General features: G+C 40.6%; 1 pseudogene; it reads right to left on the bottom strand.

Moving 5' to 3' along the window:
• Window positions 1-261: 261 nt before the first annotated feature.
• LOC149471141 (small ribosomal subunit protein uS9 pseudogene) lies at window positions 262-4,260 on the bottom strand (annotated as a pseudogene).
• Window positions 4,261-6,541: the final 2,281 nt, after the last annotated feature.

The following is a 6,541-nucleotide window of genomic DNA, read 5'->3' as shown; positions in this document are numbered from 1 at the left end:
ATGTTTAATTAATAATAAAAAATAAAAAAACGAGTGGTGATCAAATACCAACAAAATAAAGCTCTATTTGTGTGAAAAAAAGACATAAAATACATAAATATAATTCATTTGGGTATAGCGTTGCATGACCATGCAATTACCAGTTAAAGTAACACAGTGCTGAATAGCAAAAAATGCCCTGGTCATGAAGGGAATAAAACCTTCCAGAGCTTATGTGGTTAATATTCCAAACTTTACTGCAGAAAAATGTATATGGTAAATTTAACAGTAACACTTCTGGTAGCATGTGCGGGCTCTAGGCCCATCGACCTTCTTGGACTCGCAATGATCTGCAACTAAAAGGGTCCTGTCTTACTGGTTAAAAATATCTTTCATTTCCTTCTTGGAGGCTTCATCAATATATTTTTGATAGTAAACCACCAATAATTTCGAAATCACCAGGTGAATAGCATAAACTTGAGTGACAAATCCACCACCCTTCACAGGGACTCTGATGTCAACATGAGCAAATTGCTCCTTGTCCAAAGAAGAACAAGCTCCAGCAGCTTGTACTGCATAGCTGCAGGTTCAATCATCCCCAACAATCTTCTGCTAACTTTGATGAGCCCATTGCCTTTTTTGCAGTGGGCAACAGCAGTTACAGTTTTCTTATGCCCAAAAACCTGGATGGGCTGCAGAGGACCCTTGGTTGGTGTGTTCCTGGCTGAATATGATAGAATTTTAAACCAGTACCATGTTCTGTCTTGCCTTCAAGTATCCAATATCAGAGAACCAATACAACAAACTAATCATCACTAACTGTCAAATAATAAGCCGCACACCCAAAATACAAAATGAAAAAAAAAAAAAAATAATATCCCACCAAAGGCAACATTTATAGACAATAAAGATAAAAAAAAAAATCTAAGGTCCATGGAAAAATCTATAAACCTTCCTTCCACTCTATCCTCTTCACTGTTCTCCCCCATTCCCCATTCCTAGTTTTATCTCTACGTATATGCTACCAGAGAATGTATCATAACCCCTAATTTTTCGCCTGCCCTAGACAAATTTGAATAAATCAGGGAACTAGACACACAGATGTCACTTCAAAATCCCATTTAAAATCTTGGCATATGGCAGAGACAATTTCATTCTACCAATGCCATAGAAAATCAAAGTTCAGGAACAGCACCAAGGAAGCATGCTCAACTCAAAACCTTACCTAAAGTAGAATTATAGGGAAAACTTTGTTTTCATTTTGTTAAGAGTAAGAGAGGGTTATTATAACCCAACTCATTTTTTTTGGCTTTTATGTCTCATTGGGAAGAATTACCCTTACCATATGCCCCATAGCCAAAACTGGAAGTGAGGAAATCTCCCAAAGTGTGAAATTCTTGGTTGTCGCCAGAACTAGTGTCTCCATTGGAAGATTTCCCTTTTATTCCTACTCTGGTGACAACCCAAAATTTGGGATTTTCTTTTACTTTTGGTTATAATGGTAAACAGAACAAATAGAGAGGGTGAATGCCCTAACGGTAACACAGGAAGCATTAAAAACCTGACAGGTGTTCTAGTTCCTTTTCATGGTATCCAAAACTAAAAATAAAACGTTTTGCTTTTAGTTATACTTTAACCAGATTCTTTTTTATTTTAATGTATTCACCTATAAAGGAATTATGGCTACTGTTTGTACCTTATCACTTTTGTGCCAGTGCTTTTTTATATTTCTGGTATATATAAATTATATAAAAAGAGGTTTGGAAACAATCCTCTTGTGACCTTGTAAATATATAGAAGGAGGGCATGAGGGTGTGGAATAAGGTGGAAGGTTTGCAGTGCTTGCCGGAAGCTATTTGCTTGTTCAATAAACTGATTGGATTTTGATGACATCATCAATGTGCAGCCCGTTTTCTTGAATTTGAGTGCAGTGAGAAGCGAGGGCATGCTTCTGGGCTTTGGCACTTGGCTGGTCCACAAGATTACGGAAGGGAAAAGCAGTATTGGCAATGATAGGATGTTGTCATTGTCTTTTACGTATATAGTTACAACAAACGTCTTTGCTAACCATCACCATAAGGACAAACACACACCAAATACGTATGATCCCCTTATATAAGGATAGGTCATATAGAGTTAATTTTCCTTTTACATAAAATCTTTAGATGCTCCAGTTCATAGAAATTTCTCTTAAACAAACTCCTAATTCTTTACTCCATCTTGTAATTAAGTTTATTAAATTGCATAAAAAAGATCTAAAATAAAACTCAGTATATTGAATGCATACAAACACTATCACAGCATGCATAAATAAGCAAAACTCCTTAGCATCAACAAGCCTGTACATTCCATTAACACCCTTCTCTCTCCTCCTAATCTCACCAGGGGCGGACTGACCATTCGTGCACTAGGGCACTGCCTGAGGGCCCAGGGTCAGTAGGGGGCCCCATGAGATGCCCCTAGTACCTTTCATAGGCTTTTTTGGGTGTGGTTTGAGTGTGGGTGAGGACACAGGGACCCCATGATCCCCTATTGCCCGGGGACCCCATGAGTTGTCAGTCCGCCCCTGAATCTCACCCTACACTTTTTGGCTCTTCAAGCATTTCTCCAGGTTATGCATATGGATTAATAAGCACTGCTTTTGGTGGGATATTATTTGAAATACCACTTTATGCTACATATTAGTTAAAACTTAAGTGTGATGATTCCTCTAGCATTCAGATTTTAATTTTACCATTCACCCTCAATGGCCCCCTACCCCACACTGAGTTCTTTGGTATTAGTTCACAAGGTGTCTCTCAGAATTTACATTGTATCTGGCTGCTTCTATAGACACTTCTACAGGAACCTTGTCGGGTGCATCTATGGCCTTGGAGAAAACAATATGTTGTAAAGAAGTAAGATGCTGTAAATAGGTTTTAATATATTTTAGAATGGTGAAAGTGTGTCCATTATCTTCTGCCAATTAGACCTTGACTCATTCCTTTTACTTCTTTTAGGTTGAGTATATCTAAGGTCACTCTTTTTTTTGAGCATTAAGCAGGCTATGGAATTGTTAAAGCCCCTGTGAGGATTATTATCTTCCTTTTTAAATCATAAATGCAGCTACATCCTCTTTTCTTTATTTGATAGGTTAGCTTGTTAACTCTAAATCTCAACATCTCAACCAGGCTATCACCACTAGGCCAAGCGCAGAACCTATCTCCCTTACCCACCACACAAAACAAATGTGTTTAAATGGAATTGGGCTTTAAGATGTTTGGGGTATAAAAGGCACGATTAAGGGCCGAACATTACCCATTATACTCTTTCCATTGAGCTGGCAAATCTCCCCAAAATACTCAAGGGGAGAAGAGTGACCCTATAATTATAGAATCTTTGCATTGGAAGATCCTTAGGCTGACTGAAATTTAACTGAGGACCCATAAATGAAAAAAGAAATGCCTTTATGCTGGAATTTTCACATGTCCTGTGTGCTTTCCATTGATTTTCTCTTTAGAACATTATAGCTTATTTGAAACTGGAGAGAAGAGATAATAATGGTTTCCATGTACAGCTTCAAGAGGTCAATTGAGGTCATTTGCTGATAGCCTGGACAATTATGAACCCAATCTGTGAAGATAAATCCTAGAGTACACAGCATGAACATGATTTTCCTCCATCATTAGAGCAGTTAATACGGGTAACCCCCCCCCCCATCTTTCTTCCTTGCTATACTCCCTCCAACAAGAGATAACAACATATTTTTATAAGGGTTGTCAAAGCAAAACAGGAACAATATCAGCAACTAAACAAAATAACTATAAGCAGCCTGTAAAACAAGATGTTTAATAATAAAATGTTTGGCAGGTGATGAGTTAAATATTTCCCCTTGAAGAGCTATAAGTTCCTTTGGTATCCAAGACTTTCAGGTGCGTCAGATACCTGATCCCTCTAAACATCACATCAGAACCTGGTATCCAACTCACCCAGAAATATTTGATACCAGTGGTGCCTGTTACTTTAGTGACAGGGTCATTATTAAAGTGATTCTAAAGGATTTTTGTAAAACAGAAAACATGGTATACCTACCTGCTCTATACAACGGCTTTTCACAGAGCAGCCCTGTTCTTACCTTCTGAGGTCCCCTGCTGTGATTCCTGGCTGTTCAGCCCTACTGAATGGTGCTCCAATAGCAAATAGCTTGCTCTGGGGGCACTCCTGTGGACTCATTCCCAATCCGCGCTTTGTGTGTGTCCAGTGCACCTTGGTACTGTCTCCTGCTCTCTCCTCACAGGCCATGATTGACAGCAGCAGCCAATGGCTCCCACTGCTCCCTCGATGTCCAGTGAGCAGCACATAGAGAGCAGAGAAAGCCATTGCTCTCAGATACAGTGCTGGATCGAGATCAGGCTTAGGCAAGCATAAGGGTGCTGGGGGGGAGCATAGAGTGCATTAAGGTGAAAAACCTTCCACCTTCAGAGCCACTTTAAGGAGTTCCCTAGCTTAATTTCTCTGCAATTGGTGGGTCTAAGAAGGAGCATGCCTTCTATGACCAATTAAAAAGGAGCATGACATGGTCCTGGCACTCATGTCATGTTAAATTGAGCAGCAAGAGCCCTGAGTGAAGACCTGGTGTCAGGGATTTCAGGGCTCGCCACGGCACACGGGTCTGCGTATGGGCAGATTGCCTAAGCGCACCAATGTGCAGGCACTAGGACCTGGGCGTCCGCGGCGGCAACTGTGCCCACGCATGCGCACTCGTGCATGCGGGCACGTGCCTGGCACCACTGACGGCGCAGTGTGCGCTATTTAAACCAGCCATGCAATGATCAGGTTGCCGTAAGGTCTAGTTCCCTGTGCATCTGTTCCTGTGAGAAGTTACCTTGTTGCCAACCCTGCCTGATCCTGATTCCTGTTGACCGTCTCCTGCTCTGATCCCCAGCTCGTCCCTGACTACTCTTCTGCCTACTCCTATGCTGTTTGACCTCCTGTTGCTGAACCTTGGCTCGTGACCCATTTACTCTTTGCCTTTTTATGATTAAAAACTGCTAATAGATTTCCATATTGTCACCAAACACTCTTTACCAGACACCCATATTCATCATCAACACCAATCCTATTAGGTTATTAGTATAGCCTGAAACTATATTGGCTTAAATTATTTTACATATGGTTCTGTCCTTGGACCGCTCTTATTCTCCATCTACACCTCCTTCCCAAGTCAACTGATAGCCTCCCATGGCTTCCAATACCATTTCTATTCTGACAACATCCAAATCTATCTTTATACTCCTCAGCTCACTTCATCAGTCTTCTCACACATCATTCATTTACTAACAGAAATATCAGTATGGATGTCACACACTTCCTTAAACTCAGTCTATCCAGCTGAGGTGCCCCTTCTCTGTCGAGGTCGATGGCACAACTATCAGTCTGTCCTTGCTTACAAGGGTGCTAGATGTGATCCTGGACTCTGAACCCTTATTTTGGCCCCACATCTAATTGCATTTCAAATTTTGCAGCCTCAAACTCTGCAACATCTCCAAAATATGCCCCTTCCTAACCAATGACACCACAAAGCTTCTAATTCACTCTGGTTATCTCTCGCCTTGACTACTGAAACTCCCTCCTCAATGGCTTGTCTTTACATAGGCTATCCATGCCTTTGTTCCATCAAGAATGCCATTACCAAACTCATCCACCTTTCCAACAATTTCATGTCTGCTACCCTTCTCTACTGATCCCTCCATTGGCTTCTGCTCACACAATACATAAAATTCAAACTACTAACAAATTACAAAGTCATCCACAACTCTGCCACCAGCTATATCACTAACTTTATCTCAAAATACCAACCAAATCGTTCTGTTCAGTCCTCACAAGTTCTCTCATCAACTCCTGCCACACTCTCCTCTAGAACTCCCTACCTCAATCTGTCCGACTGTCTGCTACTCTGTCCACGTTTAGGTGATCCCTGAAAGCCCTTCTTTTTAGAGAAGCATATATATGCAGCCACCTAACAACTGAACTTTTATTTAACCAATCAGCTCCTCCCCCACAGTTACTATCTTTTATATTACTTGACCCTCCCTTTCAGATTGTAAGCTCTAACGAGCAGGGCCTTCTGGTTCCCCCTGTATTGAATTGTATTGCAGCTGTACGGTCTGCCCTCATGTTGTAAAGTGCTGCACAAACTGTTGGCTCTATAAAATAATAATGATTATAAGAGTATCAATATAAAGGAAAAGAATAGCTGAATAAAAATCATAAGTATTTTATTATATTCATTGTGGTATTTATACAGTATAAAAACAGCAAATCACAAATAGCTACAACTAGTAAGATGCTTGCTGGTTTTGTACAATCAAAACATTGAATGGATGTTGAATGGAGTCTGAGTTGCTGATAATGCTACTCAGGTGTCATCTGACACATCGGGGTTTATTTACTAAAGCTGGAGAGTGCAAAATCAGACTCACTTCTGCATAGAAACCAATCAGCTTTAAGGTTTCATTGCCAAAGCTTCATTGAACAAGCTGGGGTTAGAAGCTGATTGGTTTCTATGCAGAAGGGAGTCTGA

Source organism: Staurois parvus, unplaced genomic scaffold (genome assembly GCF_062004578.1).
Source record: "Staurois parvus isolate SC_StPar_1 unplaced genomic scaffold, SC_StPar_1.0 ptg000027l, whole genome shotgun sequence".
NCBI lineage: Eukaryota > Metazoa > Chordata > Amphibia > Anura > Ranidae > Staurois > Staurois parvus.
Note: the sequence above shows the minus strand (reverse complement) of the source record. Positions and strands in the feature narration are given on the sequence as shown.